The sequence below is a fragment of the Nothobranchius furzeri genome, chromosome 9 (genome assembly GCF_043380555.1).
Source record: "Nothobranchius furzeri strain GRZ-AD chromosome 9, NfurGRZ-RIMD1, whole genome shotgun sequence".
NCBI classification, from domain to species: Eukaryota; Metazoa; Chordata; class Actinopteri; order Cyprinodontiformes; family Nothobranchiidae; genus Nothobranchius; species Nothobranchius furzeri.
In genome coordinates this window covers 72,097,769-72,119,950 of record NC_091749.1, presented here as the reverse complement: position 1 = coordinate 72,119,950, position 22,182 = coordinate 72,097,769, and the positions used below count along the sequence as shown (strand labels likewise).

The 22,182-nt window shown below is 43.3% G+C and overlaps 1 protein-coding gene across 5 annotated transcripts in view; it reads left to right on the top strand.

Moving 5' to 3' along the window:
* Positions 1-22,182, top strand: part of chd9 (chromodomain helicase DNA binding protein 9) — a 114,381-nt gene that overhangs the window by 25,566 nt on the left and 66,633 nt on the right. The window contains exon 1 of one of the 5 annotated variants that reach the window (XM_015952833.3): positions 12,019-12,113. The exons of the other annotated variants lie outside the window; for them this stretch is intronic. The gene's annotated coding sequence lies outside the window, so the exon portion shown is untranslated. Of the gene's footprint in view, positions 1-12,018; positions 12,114-22,182 lie in introns of those variants that run through there. 5 annotated transcript variants of the gene reach the window in all.

The following is a 22,182-nucleotide window of genomic DNA, read 5'->3' as shown; positions in this document are numbered from 1 at the left end:
CCTTTGAAACCACGACCCTTGTGTGTCTACATTTTGACTTGACAAGGCTAATTATGGTTGCAAATCAGTCTGAGCCCAGAAGGCAAAAAGGAAACCGGTTTTTGACACTTTTTGGGGAACAACAAGAGCTTGTTTAGACTTCCTCTACTCAAAAGGCTGATTTCTAGTAGGATAAGAACTAGTTTTCCTTAAAAACAGGATAATGCATTCAAATAAACATGAGTTAGGAGCCTGTTTTCTCTCGTCTGTGCAGACTTCAACCCTCTGCTGTATTTTGCCAGTCTAGGTGATAAACATGCTTGTAAATAAATACAGGATTCCACATAATGTGAATTGGACAGCAGAGAGAAGGATTAATTATAATGCAATGAACTTCTGTGGTCCTGGTCTTGTCTGTGCTCAGACTAGCCGTTAGCTCGTCAGTCCTGTTAACTCCAAAGTGTGGTAAACTCAGGAAGCTGTTAACCAGGTCAGTTGGTGTTTATTCATTTACTTTTTAAACTGAAACAGACTTTAAAATAACCAACGTGTTCTTTTAATGTCAAGTTTTGTTTTCCTTTATTTAAAAAAATCTTTAAAGATCATTTTTGACTTTATGGATACTTGTGGAACGTCCCGACTGTCCGTCAGTAACTCTTTAGTTCCGTCTCCACGTTGAGTTTCACACCTGCTGTGTTGTTACTGTCAGCCAGATTTACATGAACCACATTTCTGTGCTGAGTTTTGTAGGTTTTTAGTACTTTTAGTTTTGTGGTAGTGGTGGTAAAACTCGGGTCCCCCCCCCCCCCCTTAAATGTCGATCTGTGCTGGGAGCTTTAAGGTTCATGTAAAAAACCAACTTAGTTTTGCAGCATGGTTTTTTACTAGGCTGTGCCATTTTTCTAATTTGCATTTCAAGATTAAACTTTAACAGTTTTAAAGTCTGTGCAAGTAAAGGTGGCAGAATGATGGCAACACACACTTCAGGGTTTCCCCCAGCACTTTATAAGCCAGGTAGGGCTGCAACAACGAATCGATAAATTCGATGAAAATCGATTACTAAAAGCGTTGGCAACGAATTGCGTCATCGATTCGTTGTGTCGCACAACTCTTCCAAAAGCGCCCCCCCTTCCCGCCCGCCGTTGCGCGCAGACCAGAGCAAGTCAGATCAGCGCGAGGGAGAGCCGCAGATCAGCGCAAGGGAGAGCCGGCAGATCAGCGCGAGGGAGAGCCGCAGATCAGCGCAAGGGAGAGCCGGCAGATCAGCGTGAAGGAGAGCCGGTAGCGGCAGATCAGCTCGAGGGAGAGCCGGCAGACTTGCGCTGCTGCGAACCGGTTCCGCATTGTTGCACAGCGATCCAGGCAGCTGCTTCCAGCGCACGGTCCATTCTCAAAGTGGCGCAACCAAAAAACTATAATTAGCACACGATCGTTCATGTCCGCACATGTTCTCTATTTTCTGTATTATTTGTGCCTGAAGCTCGCTAATGCGGAGCTCATCACCTGTGCTGTGGTGATGTCACCTCACGCAGCATCGAAAACGCGCTCTGCGCTTTTCGGTCAGGAGATCCCTTTGACCTGCTCAAAGTAACTGGTGAGGTGAAAAAGTAAGAATCCAGGCAACAGATTTTCTGGAGAATTAAGAGGAGACGCAGGAAGATGAGAGACAGACAGGACAGGAAAATAGTTCAATAAAAACAAGAAAACAAAACAAAGTGTTGAAAAGTAAAATGTAGGTAGATTTATCTCCACTACACGTTTTTACCAGTAAAAAACAATAAGTTATACACATGTAGTATTTATACATCTGATACAATTCAGATCACCTTCAAAACTCAGTCACACACCCAGGGCCGTTTCAAGACATTTTGGGGGCCAAGGCAAAATGCCCCCCCCCCCCCCCCCCCCCATAACTGGGCTCCCCAGAAGCCTCTGCGTAATCCATACCCTCTCCAGGAGTGTTAGTAAAATCCCCTCAGACATTACTGACATGTTCTAATATTATCAGATGAAAAACTAAATTATCAGACATGCTGTCTCATCTGCTTCTTTTATAAACTTGCAAAAAGTAACAAAACCATTTGAAAGCCACTATTTGTGGATTCTCTGAAAGTTTCCATGGAGTGTGTGACAACTTATTTTATCATTGATCCTATCGTCTAATCTCACAGCTGAAACAAGCATCCTTAATAATCTGTGCACAGGAAGCTTACCGATGCTGTAGTAAAACAAAAGGTATAATAATTTATTATTAATAAAACCTTGTTGCAGCACTGAAGCAGAAAAATTAGATTTTGCATTAAATATGCAAAAATTTACATATGAATTGTTTTAGAGCCCTTTAATTGGCAGAATCTGATATTAATTTAGTTCTTACAAAAAATGGGTCCCAACATGGTTTGTGTGGCGTTGCCATAGTGTGACGTCATAGGCACAGATCCCCTGTCCTCTTGTTTGGAAATGGAAATATGATCACCCTACATTAAACAAACTGTCCACCCGGGCTTTTGCGCTGCACAGAGACGCTTCGCTGCCTACGACTGAATGTCAGTTGAGAGTCAGTCTCATGCAGACTGACCAATGAAGAGAGGGCCTCAAGTTAAGACCCTCTCCTCATTGGTCAGTCCACACGAGGTGGGTCAAAGGTTACTCTGGGCGGGTTACGTGTTGTCAGGCATTCAAGTATTGAGTATATTTACTGCATATTACAGTAAAATATTCTGTATGTGACCACATTATGGTGATCCTCGGGTCGTGATGATGGAGCCCTTGAATATTGTTGCCCAGGGTACAACAAAGTGTTAATCTGGCCCTGGTTCCGCCGTCACATTCCCGCAGAAACTGGTTGATCACACCGGGGCCAGACTACTAGCATGTGGTTTTACAACCACAATGTCCTCAGAAGCAAAAACACTTTTAAAAGGGAGGGAGGAGTCCTAACTGTTGCTGCAGGCGTGTTGTGTGAGAGTGCAGTTATATACTGGTTAATATATTTTTGGGTTCAGTTGCTTTCATGTGGCCTAATGTGAGTCTACAGGTGCTGGCCAGTAAATTAGAATATCATCAAAAGGTTGAAAATATTTCAGTAATTCCATTCAAAACGTGAAACTTGTACATTATATTCATGCAATGCACACAGACCAATGTATTTCCAATGTTCATTACATTTAAATTTGATATTCATAAGTGACAACTAATGAAAACTCCAAATTTGGTATCTCAAAAAATTAGAATATTCTGAAAAGGCTGAATATAGAAGACACCTGCTGCCACTCTAATCAGCTGATTTACTCAAAACACCTGCAAAGGCCTTCAAAAGGTCCCTCAGTCTTGTTTTGAAGGCACCACAATCATGGGGAAGACTTCTGACTTAACAGCTGTCCAAAAGACAATCATTGACACCTTGCACAAGGAGGGCAAGACACAAAAGGTGATTGCTAAAGAAGCTGGCTGTTCGCAGAGCTCTGTGTCCAAGCACATTAACAGACAGGCGAAGGGACGGAAAAAATGTGGTAGAAAAAAGTGTACAAGCTCTAGGGATAACCGCACCCTGCAGAGAATTGTGACGACAAACCCATTCAAAAATGTGGGGGAGATCCACAAAGAGTGGACTGCAGCTGGAGTCAGCGCTTCAAGAACCACCACGAGGAGACTCATGAAAGACATGGGATTCAGGTGTCGCATTCCGTGTGTCAAGCCACTCTTGAACATGAAACAGCACAAGAAGCGTCTCGCCTGGGCCAAGGACAAAAAGGACTGGACTGATGCTGAGTGGTCCAAAGTTATGTTTTCTGATGAAAGCAAGTTCTGCATTTCCTTTGGAAATCAAGGACCCAGAGTCTGGAGGAAGAGCGGAGAAGCACAGAATCCACGTTGCATGAGGTCCAGTGTAAAGTTTCCACCGTCAGTGATGGTGTGGGGTGCCATGTCATCTGCCGGTGTTGGCCCACTCTGTTTCCTGAGGTCCAGGGTCAATGCAGCCGTCTACCAGGAAGTTTTAGAGCACTTCATGCTTCCTGCTGCTGACCAACTTTATGGGGATGCAGACTTCACCTTTCAACAGGACTTGGCACCTGCACACAGTGCCAAAACCACCAGCACCTGGTTCAAGGACCATGGTATCCCTGTCCTTGATTGGCCAGCAAACTCGCCTGACCTTAACCCCATAGAAAATCTATGGGGTATTGTGAAGCGGAGGATGCAATACGCTAGACCCAACAATGCAGAGGAGCTGAAGACGACTATCAGAGCAACCTGGGCTCTCATAACACCTGAGCAGTGCCACAGACTGATCGAGTCCATGCCACGCCGCATTACTGCAGTTATTGAGGCAAAAGGAGCCCCGACTAAGTATTGAGTGCTATACATGCACATTCTTTTCATGTTCATTCTTTTCAGTTGGCCAACATTAGAGAAACAAACATTTTTTCATTGGCCTTTAGAATATTCTAATTTTCTGAGATACCAGATTTGATGTTTTCATTGGTTGTCACCTATAAATATCAAAATTAAACGTAATAAACATCGGAAATACATTGGTCTGTGTGCATTGCATGAATATAATGTACAAGTTTCACGTTTTGAATGGAATTACTGAAATATTTTCAACCTTTTGATGATATTCTAATTTACTGGCCAGCACCTGTATTTGGGATCAATGGAATGATCAGCAGCATTTCTTGATGTGACTTTATGGCAGTTGCCCAGGGCATCATCGCAAGGAGGATGGCATTCATTTACTTTTGTTTTATTTGGTATTTTTTCAGTCATTTTTGGAAATAGTGATCAATTTTGATTAATTCACAGCCTATGTTTAATTACATTTAAAATAAATGTCAACAGATGAGATCAAATAAAACAGATGAGAATTGCCCTTAAGCTGTTTAACTTGGACCAAGCATTTTAGGTCACAGATAGATGTAGCTTAGGGTCTGTCTATACACCTTATAAGACAATTTAGGTGATGGCATGTTGTTTTTCTGCTATTGAACTGTTTTCTGATAATGTTGTGTTAAATAAAGTGAAGGAAGGAGAGAAATAACGTTTCCCTAGCAGTTTTTAAAAATTTCCCCATGTAATCCGATTAATCGATTAATCGTGTCGAGACCCCATCCGATTAATCGATTATCCAAATAATCGTTTGTTGCAGCCCTAAAGCCAGGCTTTGCTTGGTCCCCGCCCCCCTCGGCCCTACCTTCTCCGCTAACACGGACGACACACGGCAGCGAAATGCAGGCCTCCGCTGAGATGCTGACGAGAACGGTAGCAGAGCACAGCAAAAACTTTCCCCGCCACTAACGTGTTTCCAGTTGCTTTGGTTGTCCATCCAGCTTTTCAGATAACTAGCAGGTGTTTCAAAATACTATATCGAGGAAGGTGGGCAGGCTTCCCTTAAAAACACGCAGTTTTGGAGTCACGTGACTCATCATGTACCTGAAAGAAAACTCAGAGGAAGACGTCTTAACTCCAGTTGTTTTTAGTTGCTGAGGTAACCAATTCAACTAGTTTAGCGATGGTTAATGTTTGTGTGTGTTGGGTTTAGGGATGCAACGATACCACTTTTTTCCAAACCGATACGATACCGATACTTGGATCTGGATATTCGCCTATACCGATTACCGATACAGATACTTCTACCACACAAAAAAATGTAATGAATTAGAATACAGGTTTTATTTTCTTCTGTTTTCAATAGGAAAAGACTGTGAGGTAGATAAAAGGTAGTATAAGTGATCACAAAACTAAAATATTAGGTGAACAGAAATGACAAGTTACAGTGAAGACACTTTCAAGCAACTGCATTGGTATCAGTTACTGGAATCTGTTAACTTTTACCGTGTAACGTGAGGGTTTTCTGTGCCAAAGGTCATTTGACTCGGCTGGGTCAATGGCTGGGTCGCTGAGAACTTCACGTAACCTCACGTTACAACCGATACTGGTATCAGTATCTGTATCGGCACCGATACCAGCATCGTATCGGTCCACATAGTATCGTATCGGTGCATCCCTAGTTGGGTTGTAGGGCTGAACGATCTATCGTTTTTGGACCGAAATTGCGATTTCAAACTGCACGATCACATGACCATCAACACTGCCGTTTTAGCGGTTTTGACTGATCCAGGATCAGTTGTGTAACTTTTTTTTTTACATCCGGTGTTTCCCCCTGTGTTATGGTGGCGGCAAAAGCCAGCGTGGGGGGTACACCGTCCAGAGCCGAGCCCAACTCCACAGCTGCCAGAGCTGCATGTTCAGGTTATTTCCTGTTTTATGTTCCCACACACAGCGCTGCTAGAGCCGATAATAATGCACCGTAGGTGAGCCCGGGACAGACAGACAGACAGAATGTAGTTGAGTAAGGGAGAGAGAGAGACCGACTCCTCCTACATCAGCAGGTTCAGGTTCTAAAGCTTGGTTTATGCTTAATCAGCACGAGTCGCACACTTTAGTTGACTTGAAAGCTCAACTTCTCTTTTAAGAATGAGTTGATTGTTTCTGATGGCACACGTTAGTCCAAACACGCTAAGGTGTCAGAATGCGAGCATCCCTCACGGAGCTGATGTTTTAGTGAGGAAAAACTACCAGACGACGACTTTGAAAAACGTGCAGCCAGCCTGCCGCGGCAATGCAGGAAAACTGTGCATTTTTTTTATTTCATACATTTACAGGTGCTGGCCAGTAAATTAGAATATCATCAAAAGGTTGAAAATATTTCAGTAATTCCATTCAAAACGTGAAACTTGTACATTATATTCATGCAATGCACACAGACCAATGTATTTCCGATGTTTATTACGTTTAATTTTGATATTTATAGGTGACAACCAATGAAAACATCAAATCTGGTATCTCAGAAAATTAGAATATTCTGAAAAGGCTGAATATAGAAGACACCTGCTGCCACTCTAATCAGCTGATTTACTCAAAACACCTGCAAAGGCCTTTAAAAGGTCCCTCAGTCTTGTTTTGAAGGCACCACAATCATGGGGAAGACTTCTGACTTAACAGCTGTCCAAAAGACAATCATTGACACCTTGCACAAGGAGGGCAAGACACAAAAGGTGATTGCTAAAGAAGCTGGCTGTTCGCAGAGCTCTGTGTCCAAGCACATTAACAGACAGGCGAAGGGACGGAAAAAATGTGGTAGAAAAAAGTGTACAAGCTCTAGGGATAACCGCACCCTGCAGAGAATTGTGACGACAAACCCATTCAAAAATGTGGGGGAGATCCACAAAGAGTGGACTGCAGCTGGAGTCAGCGCTTCAAGAACCACCACGAGGAGACTCATGAAAGACATGGGATTCAGGTGTCGCATTCCGTGTGTCAAGCCACTCTTGAACAAGAAACAGCGCAAGAAGCGTCTCGCCTGGGCCAAGGACAAAAAGGACTGGACTGATGCTGAGTGGTCCAAAGTTATGTTTTCTGATGAAAGCAAGTTCTGCATTTCCTTTGGAAATCAAGGACCCAGAGTCTGGAGGAAGAGCGGAGAAGCACAGAATCCACGTTGCATGAGGTCCAGTGTAAAGTTTCCACCGTCAGTGATGGTGTGGGGTGCCATGTCATCTGCCGGTGTTGGCCCACTCTGTTTCCTGAGGTCCAGGGTCAATGCAGCCATCTACCAGGAAGTTTTAGAGCACTTCATGCTTCCTGCTGCTGACCAACTTTATGGGGATGCAGACTTCACCTTTCAACAGGACTTGGCACCTGCACACAGTGCCAAAACCACCAGCACCTGGTTCAAGGACCATGGTATCCCTGTCCTTGATTGGCCAGCAAACTCGCCTGACCTTAACCCCATAGAAAATCTATGGGGTATTGTGAAGCGGAGGATGCAATACGCTAGACCCAACAATGCAGAGGAGCTGAAGACGACTATCAGAGCAACCTGGGCTCTCATAACACCTGAGCAGTGCCACAGACTGATCGAGTCCATGCCACGCCGCATTACTGCAGTTATTGAGGCAAAAGGAGCCCCGACTAAGTATTGAGTGCTATACATGCACATTCTTTTCATGTTCATTCTTTTCAGTTGGCCAACATTAGAGAAACAAACATTTTTTCATTGGCCTTTAGAATATTCTAATTTTCTGAGATACCAGATTTGATGTTTTCATTGGTTGTCACCTATAAATATCAAAATTAAACGTAATAAACATCGGAAATACATTGGTCTGTGTGCATTGCATGAATATAATGTACAAGTTTCACGTTTTGAATGGAATTACTGAAAAATTTTCAACCTTTTGATGATATTCTAATTTACTGGCCAGCACCTGTAAAAGCTATTTCTACCTACATGCATTTTTGGAGAAGAACATGTTTTTATAAAGCTTCTCTCTAGATAAAAATCATAAGCACAAGTTGCTTCACAAACGCATAAATAAAGATAATAATGGGAGAAAATATGAATAGCTTTAACTGTTTTCATTGTATGATTAAATAGTAAATATTAATGTGAATGATTTGTTGTACTAGATTAGAATCTAGACCATCTTTTCACTCCATCTACAGGATGGCTTGGCAGGCTAGTGTTGGACCATTGTTAGCAGAAAATCGTAAATTGAATCGAAATCGCAATTTCTGCTGGAAAAATTATAATTCAATCTTTTCCTAAAATCCTTCAGCCCTATTGGGTCGTACAAACTCCTGTTTGTGCTTCTCATGTTCATTTTCTGTTGTTCAGACAGAGATCGTGTAAACATATAGGCTGGGGCTTTCTATCAGCACTGCTGTAACTGCGGGCCACCATGTTGGATGGGTCACTGGTTGCCCCCAGTACATTCATTGGGCTAGAATAGTCAATAGCAATCCCACATAATTGGTTTTCGGTAGTACACCTGTTATTGGAAAGGGGTCACAGTCCAACAGGAAGCCATCATAGCAATTATAATTTAATTACCTTAGAAACTCAAAAAATTAGAGAACAAAATTTTTTTTAATGGAAACTTGTTTGATGTAGTATGTCAGGGGATAACGTTGTGTCGAAATATGTTAAAATAAAAAAATGCACTTACCAGTTAGCGTTTCTAAGTCTGCTCCCATCAACTCTTCCTGCTGGATCGAAACCGTTTGGCTGTGAAGCTTCACTATTTAACATAAACATATGTTCGTATGCAGAACCTGGAGCTTCGGGCTGCTGCTGCAAATCCTATCTTTTCTTTCCGTGCAGAGTCGGGAACGTTTTCCTTGAGTCACTTCTGGTTGCCAGCAAGAGGTGTGCTCTTTTTAGACAGATGAGCTAGGAGAGCCTAGTTGGAACTGTAATAGCATCTTTTTTTAAATCTCTTCCTTTTTAAATGAAAATATAAAGTTTAGACCTATAAGGGTTTCTCATGTGCTTAAAGGGACTTTACGGAGTTTTGAATTTTATGCTCGTGATTGCCCCCTCAGGCCAAAAGCGTAACGGCAGCTTCAATAGTAGGCTCGTGCACGAGGCGCTCATGCTGTACGTGCACACTCCTTAATGAAAATAACAGCTGAGACAGTCCTGTGTGTGTGTGTGTGTGTGTGTGGGTGTGTGTGTGTGTGTGTGTGTGTGTGTGTGTGTGTGTGTGTGTGTGTGTGTGTGTGTGTGTGTGTGTGGCCCAGAGGACAGGAGAACACGCAGCTAATTAATTAAATAATGTGGTTCTGTACCTTTCTCTTCAGCACAGCTGACAAAGGTTTATGATGGGTCAGTCCTCCTGCATGCTCAGATCATTCCCTTCCCTTGCTTGAAAAATTGTTCCAAAATGAAAGTTGAACCCACATCTTTTTATCTGTGAATTCAATGCCGTTCGGCGAGTCTCAAATAAAAATTTGGGCATCTTACTGTAAAAAATATACCATTAATGTAAAAAAGAAACTCTAACCCCAAAATTCCACTATCTCCGCTCCGCTCTGGCACGAACTCCGCAGCAAAAACTGTCCCGTTGTAGTCAATCAGAGCTGTTCCACTACTGCGGCCGTGCGGCGCAGTGCGCTGCCCGCCGTTCCGCCATCCGGCAAAAATAGGATCGATTCTATTTTTGCCGGACGCCGGAGCACCTCCGCAGTCAATGGACAGAAATCACAACCGCCCAACAGGAAAGGGAGCAAGCACAGCTTCCGTTATTTCACAATAAATCGATAAACAAAATGCGTTTTTTGTTTCATATGCACAGGTTTAACAACTTTTAACAACTATCAATGGCGGCTGAACTTTAAATGCACAAAAATAAGCCATAAATACAGTTTCCACTATCAAAGTAGTCACACTTTGTTGATCCAAACACTGCTGATCTCTCAACACAAATGATGGCAGATGAATCCGTTCATTTCGATGCTTCTCCCACACAACGGGTGTTTGGATCTAACTTCCACGTTTATTGCTCGGACTGTATCGCAAGATTTAGAAAATCCCGCGCACGTCTGTTTGCGCACCTCAGGTCTCCGCATCGGAGCGGAGCCGTTGTAGAGCGGGTACAGTATAATTTGAGTTCGGAAGCGAGCGGCAGCGGAGGGCGGGGGCGGAGCAGAGATAGTGGAATTTTGGGGAAAATGAACCATGTTCACATCCGGAATCTAACCCAGGTCTTCTGCACGAGAGTCAGACATCTTACTAGGTGAGCTAAAGCGTCAGTGACGTCTGTTTTATCTGTAACATTTATATCCTTGATGACAGCTGAAACAACGTCAAACCAAAGAACGGTTCGGAGTGAAAATGGCTATTTTGTTGCTAATTAGCAGGAAATATCTAGAAGAAAGTTCTACAGAAAGTAGCTAAGGGTCCTCAGAAATGTAGCTAGCTTTGTCACTAGGCGTTAGGAACAGCGACAAAGTGGCACTGCCTCTCTCTCTGCTGCTAAAGCTACGGATAGCAAATGCTACGGGCGATGCCTGAGCGTGAACGCGCATGAAGCAGCCTGCTCGACCCGAGCATCTCTCTTTTTCTGTGATTTTACAGAAAAACAGGCAATCACAGTAAAAATGCCAGGGCTCATTCTACAGGACCAGGGCATTGCAGGAGAATGTATGAAGAAGACATTTATTATTTCTATACATGTTTTGGCCGTCAAACTTCCTTATAGTCCCTTTAACATGGAAGACGCACTTTGACTAGTCCCATTTTTACTAGTAAAAGTTTTATTTTTTGTGTTCGACGTGAATCGGTAAGAAAAGACTAGAAACCTGAAACAGTTTATTTAAATGGATGTTGAGCTGATCTCTCTTGTGGAGTCAGGTGTTGCTCATGTGGTTGAAGATCCGTCTGGCTGTCTTCTGTTGTGCCGTGGTGAACACGCACCATTACTCACCATTGTTATCACACGCTGTGGTGAACTACTGTTGCTGCTGTCTTTGCAGCTTCCATCACAACAAGGCTGTAAATGTGAGGGTGTTAGAGGCAGTCGTGCTGAGTAGAATAGAGAAGGGATGGAGGTGGCGGCTGATGGACACTGATGGATGCTGACTGTAGCTGCTGTAGCCACTGGAGGCCCCCCAGCAGTGACGGTGAGCAGGTGCCTCTTCGCCGCTTGTCTGCATCGCTGCTTTAGATTTATTATCTGACTGGCTGCTTTCCGTCTGTCCTCTGAGTCGTGTCTAAGATAGACTAGTGATAGAAGAATTATTAACTGGGCGGGAATCGGTCGTTTTTGCTTTCTCAAGGTTTACGTGAGTCACCAGTGGAGCACACCGGGAAGCACAATCAGCCCTGAAACGTGACACCAAGCATCACCCAGTCACCCACCCCACCACCTGCCCACACACACACACACACGCACACTCACACACACACTCACACACACGCTCGCACACAGAGGAACATTTTGTCACACACACCCCTGGGAAACCTGCTGCTTCTGTGACCACATGGTGACAGGCTGTTTTATTCGCACACTTTCTCCGTTCACCTCCCCCAACATCCAAACACAAGCCACGCTCCCCCCCGCCTGTTTCATCCGGCCTGATCGTGCTGTCTGTCTGTTTGGAGGATTGCCAGAAGAGGGTGGAGGCGGGGAATAACTGAGGGTCAGAGGTAAACAGGAAGTCAGGAGTTCTTCGCTGTGGGCGGAAGGGGAGGGCTCAGCGGAGGACGGGTGAGGCGGGGGTAGGAGGGAGTTGTACTTGGACTGAGTGCGTCAGGAGCATGTGGGAACGCTGCCAGCCACAAATGCACAGTAGGTCTGAATAAAAAGCGTGCTCCTTTACGCTGCTTTTTCCTTCTTTCTCCTCTTTTTTGCTGCTTTCTGCGGAGTCTAACTTGTTTAGAGTTTTTGGGATTGATGAGCTGAAGTTAAATCTGGATGGGTTTTGTGTGTGTTTGTGTCCAGAGTGTGATACTTTCCTTTCCTTGTGACATGCGACAACCTCCTTGACCTTTCGTTGGCAGCGCGTCTGATCACAGAAGCAAGACTCATGGAAATCACTCGCAAATTAGCTCAGTGTCACAAACAAACAAACAAACACGATCAGAACAAGTTCACCATGCAGTGACCCTTTTGTCCACCGTGTTGATGCTCAACACGGTGGACAAAGAGCTGCGATTGTGAAATAACCTGGTGGAAAAATACCTCCCAACGTCAAGCTAAAGTTCACCTGAGAGTGTAAAAGTGAGGCTGGCTGAACCTGTTCTTCACAGGAAATTTAGAGTTTGGTCTAGATGTGTTTGTTCATCCCACAAGCAGCCAACCCGCGCACTGGTTACTGATTTGTAACTTAAGCGGACAGGCTTGTGTCGGTAGGAAGTCGTAAGCGCGTTGCCATGGATGCCTGTGCAAGGGAGGCTTTGTTTGTGGAGTGTAATGGTTGTGCCACGATGAATTTCATTTTGCCTACATCAGTATAGTTCCACTTCTCCTGTAAAATGTCACACATCCACAGGTTTATTCGTGTTAAAAGTGACTGCATTTATTCTATAAACACATTAAATACCTCAGAGCCATTTGTTTACCAAGGTTTTTAATTTTTTATGACACAATGTGTAGTTTTTACCGGTAATCTTGGGAAATATCCAGCAGAATGTTGTTGAAAATGAACCAAATGAAGCCCAGTAGGTGAAAAGTATTGGTTGCTTCATGACGTATAACCATAAAAATCAGGTCTAAAATACATGGGCGCGGGTCTATTGGTGGCGCCATATTCGACTCCATTTTGCTTTCTACGGGAGCCCGTGAGGATAAAACTCATTTACTGAACAATTTGTTACAAACATCCATAAATGTTGTTGTTTTACATGTTTATTTCTTGGCTCTTTGTCGCTGATGGAAGGGAGTCTGACGTGCTTGCCATTGGGCTAAAGGTTGCTCTCATGGGGATTTTTGACCCTAATGGGCATCCGTTGGTAAGTCCTTACTCAAATACAAAACTACTGCTTAGTTGCAATGATTTAGGTATGTACCGCCCCCTATCGCCAGGGAAATTACACATTGTCCCTTTAATTATACATTAAACATTTTTTTTCCAAATAAGTGCAACTTTAGGCTTTTATTTTGAAAGCAAATTAATGGATCGTTTCTTTTGTTTTAGTGATTTAAATAAAAACCCATAGAGAACTTAGACCTAGTCATTGAGGAGTTTTTTTTCATTACTTTGAGTAAATAAACGTTGATGATGTCATCGCTTGGATAATTTGATATCTTTTAACGTCACTCACATTTTATCAGCTGGTGTCTTAAACTCAGGGTCAGTTTTGATGACCTGTCAGGGCCTTAAGAAACAAAGTAAACGTGAAAACAAATCCAAGGCCACTCACTTTAATGTTTAGTTTTAAAGCTGCAGCTTTTAGGGCGTTTTACTCCTTTTTACCTTTTTAAATCTGTGACATACAATTAGGTTTGTTTTCCTTTTGTTTGGAAAATGCTAAATTAATAACTTTATAAAAGAAGACATCATTTGTCACCTTAGATTTCATTAGGCCTTTATCCATGAATTAGGTTTTTGATCCTGTGTGTGAGCTCGAAACACTTGATGCTCGAGCAGGAGAGACAAAAATCCTTGCTTGATTGAATCCTGACGGCTGCAGGTTGATTAAACGGTGAATTCTTGGTGTCCTGCCTGTGCACAAATTTACAGTATTCTGCGTTTTCCTCCACGTGCAGGCGTTGCTCTCCTAATGAAGGAGTTGTGAAGCTCTGGCAGTAAGCCCCCTTCCTCGCTGCCTTCCCTCTCTCTCTCCGGTGCATCCTAAGGGACCTCCTCTCAGCTCCACTCCAGCTTGCACCGATGTTCCCGTTAATGAATGACATCATCCGGCCTGCTTGTTCTGCACAGTTCGGCTTTCCTTCACTGCCTGTTGTCTGACCTGCTGTGCCATGTTTGATTTAGAGAGCAGCACGTCATTACACTGAACAAGCAGAGTTTCACCACTAGCCTCAACGAAGACGGCTCTAAAGATGTTTAAAATCATCTAAAAAAACAGGCTCTGTGGGAAAGAGTGTTTCTCTGTGACTTCTGAATCATGCAGCAACTGAAGCATGGCTGTCATCTGAGTGTTTCAATGGTTTTTGTGCCATTATTTGGTCTTGTTACTGAGGCGTTAATGAATATAGAGTTAGTCATGTTGAGAACACAGAAAATTCAAGTATTTTTGTAGGGTAAAGCCAACCTCATCATTTTCCAGAAGCAAGCGTCTCACTTAGCTACAGCTGTTATTGGACCCTAACTTTTTGTGAGGGAGTTTCCAAAACGTCTCGAAACGTTTGGGGCGGCGTCTCATTTTCCTTCTGTGAGTCTCCAGGTCTCATTCTTGTGTCGCTGGAATTTTTAGCTTGTTTTAAAGTTCGTTAAAACAAAATTTATTTTCAAAAAGTAAAGCTTGTCACGAGCATCTAGAACTAACTTTATTCTCATCTCGGTTTAGTTTCCGTGAGTTTGTAGGTATGTAAGAAAATATGAATCCTCTGAAAGATTGCAATTTTTCTTGTAGGGCTGAGCGATAAGGAAAAAATTCCTATCACAATATTAATTTTCATATTGGGCTATATCAATAAATGTCACAAAATAAAACAAATCTCAATTTTTGTTGATCTTTAATGTTCTCTGATATTTTAAATTGAGATTTGAAGTCGTCAGAAGGTAATTTTTTGTTTAAACGATTTATTTTCAAAAGCTGAACATGATGAAGCTTTTTTGTGAACATTTAAACAGCGTTAAAAGAAAAACAATCAAAACAATAAAGCAGACGTCCTCTGTGCTCAGATGGAACAGCATTTTGAATATTCTCTGTAGTTGCTGTAGCCATCTATTGTGCAGGGTTGATTACTGTACTCTGCTGAGACTGGTTTGTGTTTGGTCTCAACTTTCAATAAAATAAATGATACATGCAGGTAGGGCTGGACGATATAGGAAAAAAAGCTGATCAATAATACATAATATTGATCGATATCAAAAATGATTGAAAACTATATGGATAATGTCAAATATATTTTAAGTGCAGCCCTAGCCATCTTAGTGCATGACTTTATGATAAAACAAGTTGGATGCATTACCAAACTTGGTTTTTAGCGATTTTCTGTTGCAAACCACCTTTGTTTATTTATTTTTTGTCAGACTTTTAAGAATGAAAATATTGATACACTGGTGAAGTACTGTAACGTTTTTCGTAGGGATGTCCCGTTCCGATATCGATATCGGAAGTAATTCGATATTGGCCCAAAAACACTATCAGATTATATCGGACACAGCGTCAAAAATCTCCGATCTAAGCAGTTCGCTAAGGTTCACATTTTTGCAACAATGGTCATTTTTTTTTTCATATTTACTGTTATTGACTCTTGATTAAGCCTTTTGTACATTCCATAGGAATTTAAATAGATAAAAGTATGTATGATTTGTGTGGATTTCGTATCGGACTGATATCGGTATCGGTCAATACTGAAGGCTGCAATATCGGTATTGTATCGGAAGTGAAAACGTTGTATCAGGACATCCCATGTTTTTTGGGACAATTTCTTCCACCTCTCCTTGCTGCAACTTCTTAAGCCACATTGCTGTCTGTTTAGGTTTGAGAGGGGAGGGCTTGGGTCTGTTTTTGGTTGGTTGGGTGTAGTATGAAGCTACCCAATAGGCTATGATAGAAAAAGGAAACTTTTATAGAGGTTTTTATTTGTCCTTTATTTTTCTATTGAACCACGTTTATTGATCGATATTGTTATTGAATTATTGTCCAGCCCTACGATACAAATAGAAAATCTCTTCAGACTCGCTCTCATCTGGATTATAAAGTTATCGGTCAGCGGGTGGAGCAGATTCTTGAGCTCAAACAGATTGGTGGTTTCTCCGAGTTTGTCAGAACCTGCACTCTCCACATTGGCTTTGCAGCTATGATGATGACCAAACTACGTCTACTCGATTGAGTGTTTTGACCTCGGGATATGCATTGGTGAAGCTCTGGCGATACGATACGTATCACGATACAGGGGAGACGATACGATATATCAAATATATTGCAATACATTCAGCCAGACGATATTGGCAATTTTCGCAGACTGAATTTATTGTCGGAAAATTCAGTCAACAGTCCAAACTGATACGTAACATGTTTAACATGAGGTATCTGAACCATAATAGAGGGATTTACATTTCAATGTTGAAAACAAAACCCATTGTACACTGCTGCAAACTAGCAGTAGGCGTTTACCAGCAATGTAGCTCATGCAGAAGGCTAACGCTATGCTAACATTAGCCGTTAGCAGCGCGTCCATCTGGCTGCTACTAAGCCGTGCAGCTCTCTTCACATTGAAGTTTTATCAACCGTCTCAACTGAAGGATCAACTGAAACAGTTTGAGACTTTGTGTAAGGTTTGGTGGAAACGTTCCTGTGAAACTGCCAATAGAGTCTCAGGCATGCTAGATTAGGGCTGGGTGATACGGCCTTAAATCTATATTGCGATATAATCTGAAGCATGTGCGGTAACGATATACTGCGACATATTTTTTCCTCTGTTTATATATGTCAAAATGACATGCGTTTAAATATCCTCATGTGGTAAATATATGCCACTCACTCCATGCTTGCAGTCACTGCCATTCTGTTGCCCCAATGTCAGCAGGGTGCACATCTTAATGACGTCATGTGTTATCACGATATCGCGGTATTGCGTTAAAGCCAAAAACTCTGTCATTACCCAGTTTTATATCGTTTCTACCTTATATCGTTTAGATTGCCCACCCCTAGTCTGGTGTGTCTTTTAAGATTTAGCTATGAATTATAAAAAGTGTTCCTGTATGGCTGCGTGGAGTAATGCTCACCAGTGCTTGCAGTCGGTTCTATCCCGTTAAAAATCACCCTAAATCTTGCTGAGCCGCTGCCCTCGGAGCTGACTCTGGAAGATGCAAAATGAGCATGTGTCCCAGTTAAAATTGCTGCCTGCTCCTCTTTGAGCCTGACTGACACCGAGCCAAGCCGGGGCTCTCTAAAGGCTTTTGTTGCTGAACGTGTGCGCTCTTTTTTCTGATGCATCCTCAACCAAATGTCCATTTTTAAGGCTTTTGGGAAGGTCGTACGTAACTTATCACTACATAAATGAAAGAAGCATTTAGAAAATCTGCATGAAATCGTCTCCTTTAGTGATCTTTTATCTTCCTTCATTTGTGAATATCCTGTCGTTTTCAGTGGTCAGACTTGGATCTGCTCGGATTTCTCCTTGTGCTGCGCCCCTGCTCTGCCTCGGCACAGTCCCCCTCTAGTGTTCACTCGTGTTCTCTCAGATGTCCTTAACTCCTCACATGGGTCCGCCTCAGCTCTCAAACCTTTGTGTTGGCAGCAGGAATGTCTCCGTGTGTGGAACTTGATTAGTTAAGAGAATGAGTCAATTACCCTTTTGCGTATTAACAAGCTTATAAATGGGCTTCCTGAAAGCCTGTTGGATCTGCGTTGCTTTCATTTAGTTTTGGGTCAACCACATCCGGCACAATGATCAATGTATTTGTGCAGAAATAATAAATGAATCAGACAATTGGCTGCCAAGAGTTTTAGGTTTCAACTTTATTGATAATGTTTAGTGGATGGAAACAAACCGTCTGCTTTAATGCATTTTTGTTGAGTTTAAGTTTTTGACACCATAATAATTGATCTGCCTGGTCAAACAAACTGGTAGTTGTGACTTCATCCACAACAACATGAATATGGTGTTAGGTAGCATCTGAACTGAATCCTGTTGTTCTGTTGGAGTTAATTATGAAGTCGGTCTATTCTGCTGCCAGAAAGACGACATGAAAGGTTAAAAACACGAAAATCTCCAAACAGCTGGATGGTTTGTTTGGGGAAGCAAACGAGGAACCCTTTTACTCTGGTCACACACTCCCGACCCAACGTCTGGGCACACGTAGCTGGTCGTGAGCGAGCTGAGAGCTTGTTAAACAGACACTTCCTGCAGCCTCCCCTCAGGGCAGCACGCTCAGCCTTGCTGGTTGTACTCTTGACCCTGGATAAAAGATCATTATTGCATTGTGCTGTATTTAATTGGTTGAGGGAGCACTGCTATGCATCATGTTTACTTTCATTTATCAACATGGCTGCTGCCTGGTTCTCCTCTCTGGCTCACAAACCGAACCAGCCTTTTGCTGCTGGCCTAATTAGTGAGGCCTTTATTATCGGGGCTTTTACCCTTCCATCTATGGCCATTCTAACTTCGTAACCAATAGGCAGAACTTTTGTTGCAGGCCAACAAGGCATCTGTAAATGTTACACTTGTAAAGGAACCAACAAACCCTTCCATTAATAATAAAATACATTTTAAGGAAAGGCTGACTGATTGTTGTATTAATCAGCATTCAACAGAAAATAAGTGTTGTAGATCGTTTAAAATAGAGTGTTAGTTCTTCAAAGATCTATTCTGAGCCTGTTGAAGAAACTGGTTTCTGTTGTGTAAAGCAGTGGTTACCTCACCATAATCCATTCATCCAAGCAGGTTTTTTATTCGTGTCACTAATAAAACCTTCAGAAAATTAAATATCAGAGCAGAGACTAGGGTTGAGATACGGCCTTGAGCAGCTCGCCTCGGTAACGATAATTGGACGATAACCAGAGTGGCGGTTAGAGAGAGCGCGGCGGCGGTGGGTTTGGTTGAAGACGAGCCTGTTCCTACAAAAACCCGTACGTTGCTGCCAGCCTCCTTCGGTCGCTACCCGCTGACGCCCCCCACTGCATCTTCAGTTGAATCGTCCTCCATTTCCTCACCTCCTTTCCCTTCTTGTTACAGACAGGTGGGCTGGAGTCATGTGACTCCACCCCATCCATTTTTTAGCCCAGCATCTTAAAGGAACATGAATATTGGCAACCTACACACTTTTTCATATACCTAATATATATCTGTGTAGGCTGGCTCGCCTTTAGAGATAAAGTGAGAAGCTCAGTTATTCGGGAGGGGCTCAGAGTAGATCCGCTGCTCCTCCACATCAAGAGGAGCCAGATGAGGTGGCTCAGGCATCTGGTCAGGATGCGTCCTGGACACCTCCCTGGTGAGGGTTTTCAAGTACATCCAACTGGAGGGAGACCCAGGACACGTTGGAGGGACTACGTCTCTCGGCTGGCCAGGGAACGCCTTAGGATTCCCCCAGAGGAGCTGGTCCAGGGGGCTGGGGAGAGGGATGTCTGGGCTTCTCTGCTTAGGCTACTGCCCCAGCCACCAGACCCCGAATAAGCGGAAAATATTGGATGTATTGACCTAATTTTGACATGGGCAAGTGACATAAGTCTGTAATGGAGAAACAGTTCAGAATTGGTTACATTTTTGGTGCATCGCCCTCAACTTTCAGAGACTGCTGGTTTAACTATTTACCACAACTAATGTAGATCAGGAGATCTTTAAGGACTCAACTCCTTCAGAACCCACAGTGGGGTCTTGACCTCTATTTTGGAAACCACAACATTAGAGAGTTAATAAAGATTTATTATTTTTTACTTTGATTTAGTTTTAAAATGGAGCATCTGTTCAACAATTGCTAAAAAGCTGCGAATGACTATGTAATGTGTGGGATTGATGGGCCTTTTCTTTCACTTTCTACTGTTATTTATAACTAATATGAACATATTAGTATATCTTTTTGCTTTATTGTTTTGTATTGACTCTACCTTTTGTTGAACTCTCACAGAAACACCACATGGAGGTTACAGGCCTCAAAATTATGTCACAAAATGTCTAATTTGTGTAATTTTTGGCGACCTAACCAAAAAGTGTAACTGTAACTTAGGTAGTACAAACAAGGAGTGTGTCATCATTTCTTTTCTCTGAGTCATTGTGCAGGAAAAGCTCTTCCTCCGCATTAATGCACACGGCAGAACATTAAAAATCATTTATATTGTGATATTCTGTACATTATCGGATTGATGTGATGTGGCTCTGCATCTGCTGCAGACCGGAGATGCTCGACCTTCACACGCAGTTTAAATTTGATTTTTACATTTATTACTCATGCATAACGCTGTTATTAACACCGTGCAAGATTATATTCCATCCCTGGATAAGGGGTTCGTTTCAGCCGGTTTCAAAGCCGTATCTGACACCTGATCAGCTTCATCGCTCTTGTTTTCACTGCGGTCGCGGCAAAACAATCGCACCTGTGCCTTGCTAATGTGCAGCTTTTGATGAGGAAGTAATGGAGTATTCAGAGACGGACACCTGTGTGTCTGCAGCCGCCCTGCCTCTCTGAGCACACACACATTGTTTTTCCTCCAACCCGCTTCCTTTCAGCAGCACTGCCTGTCCCCTCCCCTTCCTGTGCTCCCCTCCCCTTCGGCTTCATCTGCCCTAAAAGGGAGCCACTCCTTCTCACATGGAGCTTCCAGGCTTGTTTGCATATTAACTGTCTCGTTGCCAGGGAGCTGTGGCTTAATGCCGTTCGACCGTTAAAAGTGTGCATGCTGCTGTTTTTCAGTCCAGGGCAAACGGAAGCATCCAGATGTTTTACGAGTTTGAAGAGAGATTTTATTTAAGGCTTGTGGAAGTGTCGTCCTTTTGCCGAGTGGTGACTCAGCAGTTTTAGTTGTGTTTATTGGACTTGGAGGGAGAGAGAGAGAGCGAGAGACCACGTGTTGTTGAACATGTGAGAAGAGAAGTATTTTTTTGTAATTGCGACATTTGAAACGAGACCTCTGGGAGGGTCCTGTTGTTCCTCTAATGACTTCAGACTCGTTTCTCTGGTTGTTGAACTCGTTCCCAGGTTCGGTACCCTGGTGGGCGTTATCTGACGGTGGATTTGTTTAGCTTGTCTGAGGGGAGGAGGGCGCTGCTGCTCAGCACCCAGTAAGCATGTGGTCGGCTTTTAAGTCCAAACTCCAAGGCCTGTGTTTTGGCAGGTTGGATCCAAAGCTCGCCGCTGCCTCTCCTCGCTCTTGGAAAACAACAGACATGGCTTTGCACACCGGGAAGCCGTCTCTGTAGGAGACATGAAGCGGTGAGATGTAAAACACAAACCACAGAGAGGCACTGAGACGCCCCCGCTACACCAACTCCCCACCTAACATCCGTGTAGAGATTTGAGAGCCCGCCATCTGAGGTGGGTTAAAATTGGAAACCTGAAGTAGTGTTTTAGTTAGAACGTCCATATGCCCACCAACGTTTCTCACACTTTATTTAAATCAACTCACAAGTTGTACAGCGAGCGCGGGGACCCACGTGTAACCACGTTTAGCTTGTTTAACGTCCAGATTCGAGCTCGTGTGGGTTTTGGGTGCTGATCTTTAAAGTCAGTAACCCTTCAGTGGCACTGACCAGTCGGAGCTTGTGTCGCCTGTTTCTGTGAGCGAGCGTACGCTTTGAGTCATCGATCCTAATCATTCACCCCAACTCGATTCTCTGTAAAACGGACATATTGTGTTTTTAAAAGTGTTAAATCAGACTTCGGGGCAGTGTTTGGTGAGTGGATTCAGCTGATTTGTCTAACCGTTGCTGGGGTGTGAGCTGCTCCCTCAGGCCTGACCTAGTAGTGCTGACTCCCTGGCTTCAGGCCAGCCGTGTGCTGCTGAATAATTCCCGGTACCATGTGCCAGCCGGTGCACGTGGCCCCCTGTATCCTGGTGTCAGGAGTTCCCTGCAAGGCCTTCTCGTACTTCTAGATTTTGTCTGCCTCACGCCATGTTTTGGACATCTCCCAGCTTCCTGTCCCCCCTCCAGAGTATCACGGTGACCCAGCCTTGACCTAGAAAGCTGCCGGAGCCGACGAGGGGAGGCAGGGTTGGGAAGCAGACAGCCGCAATTTAATAAAGTTTTGAACTTTGTGCATCGAGATTTTTATTTTGATCCTTTG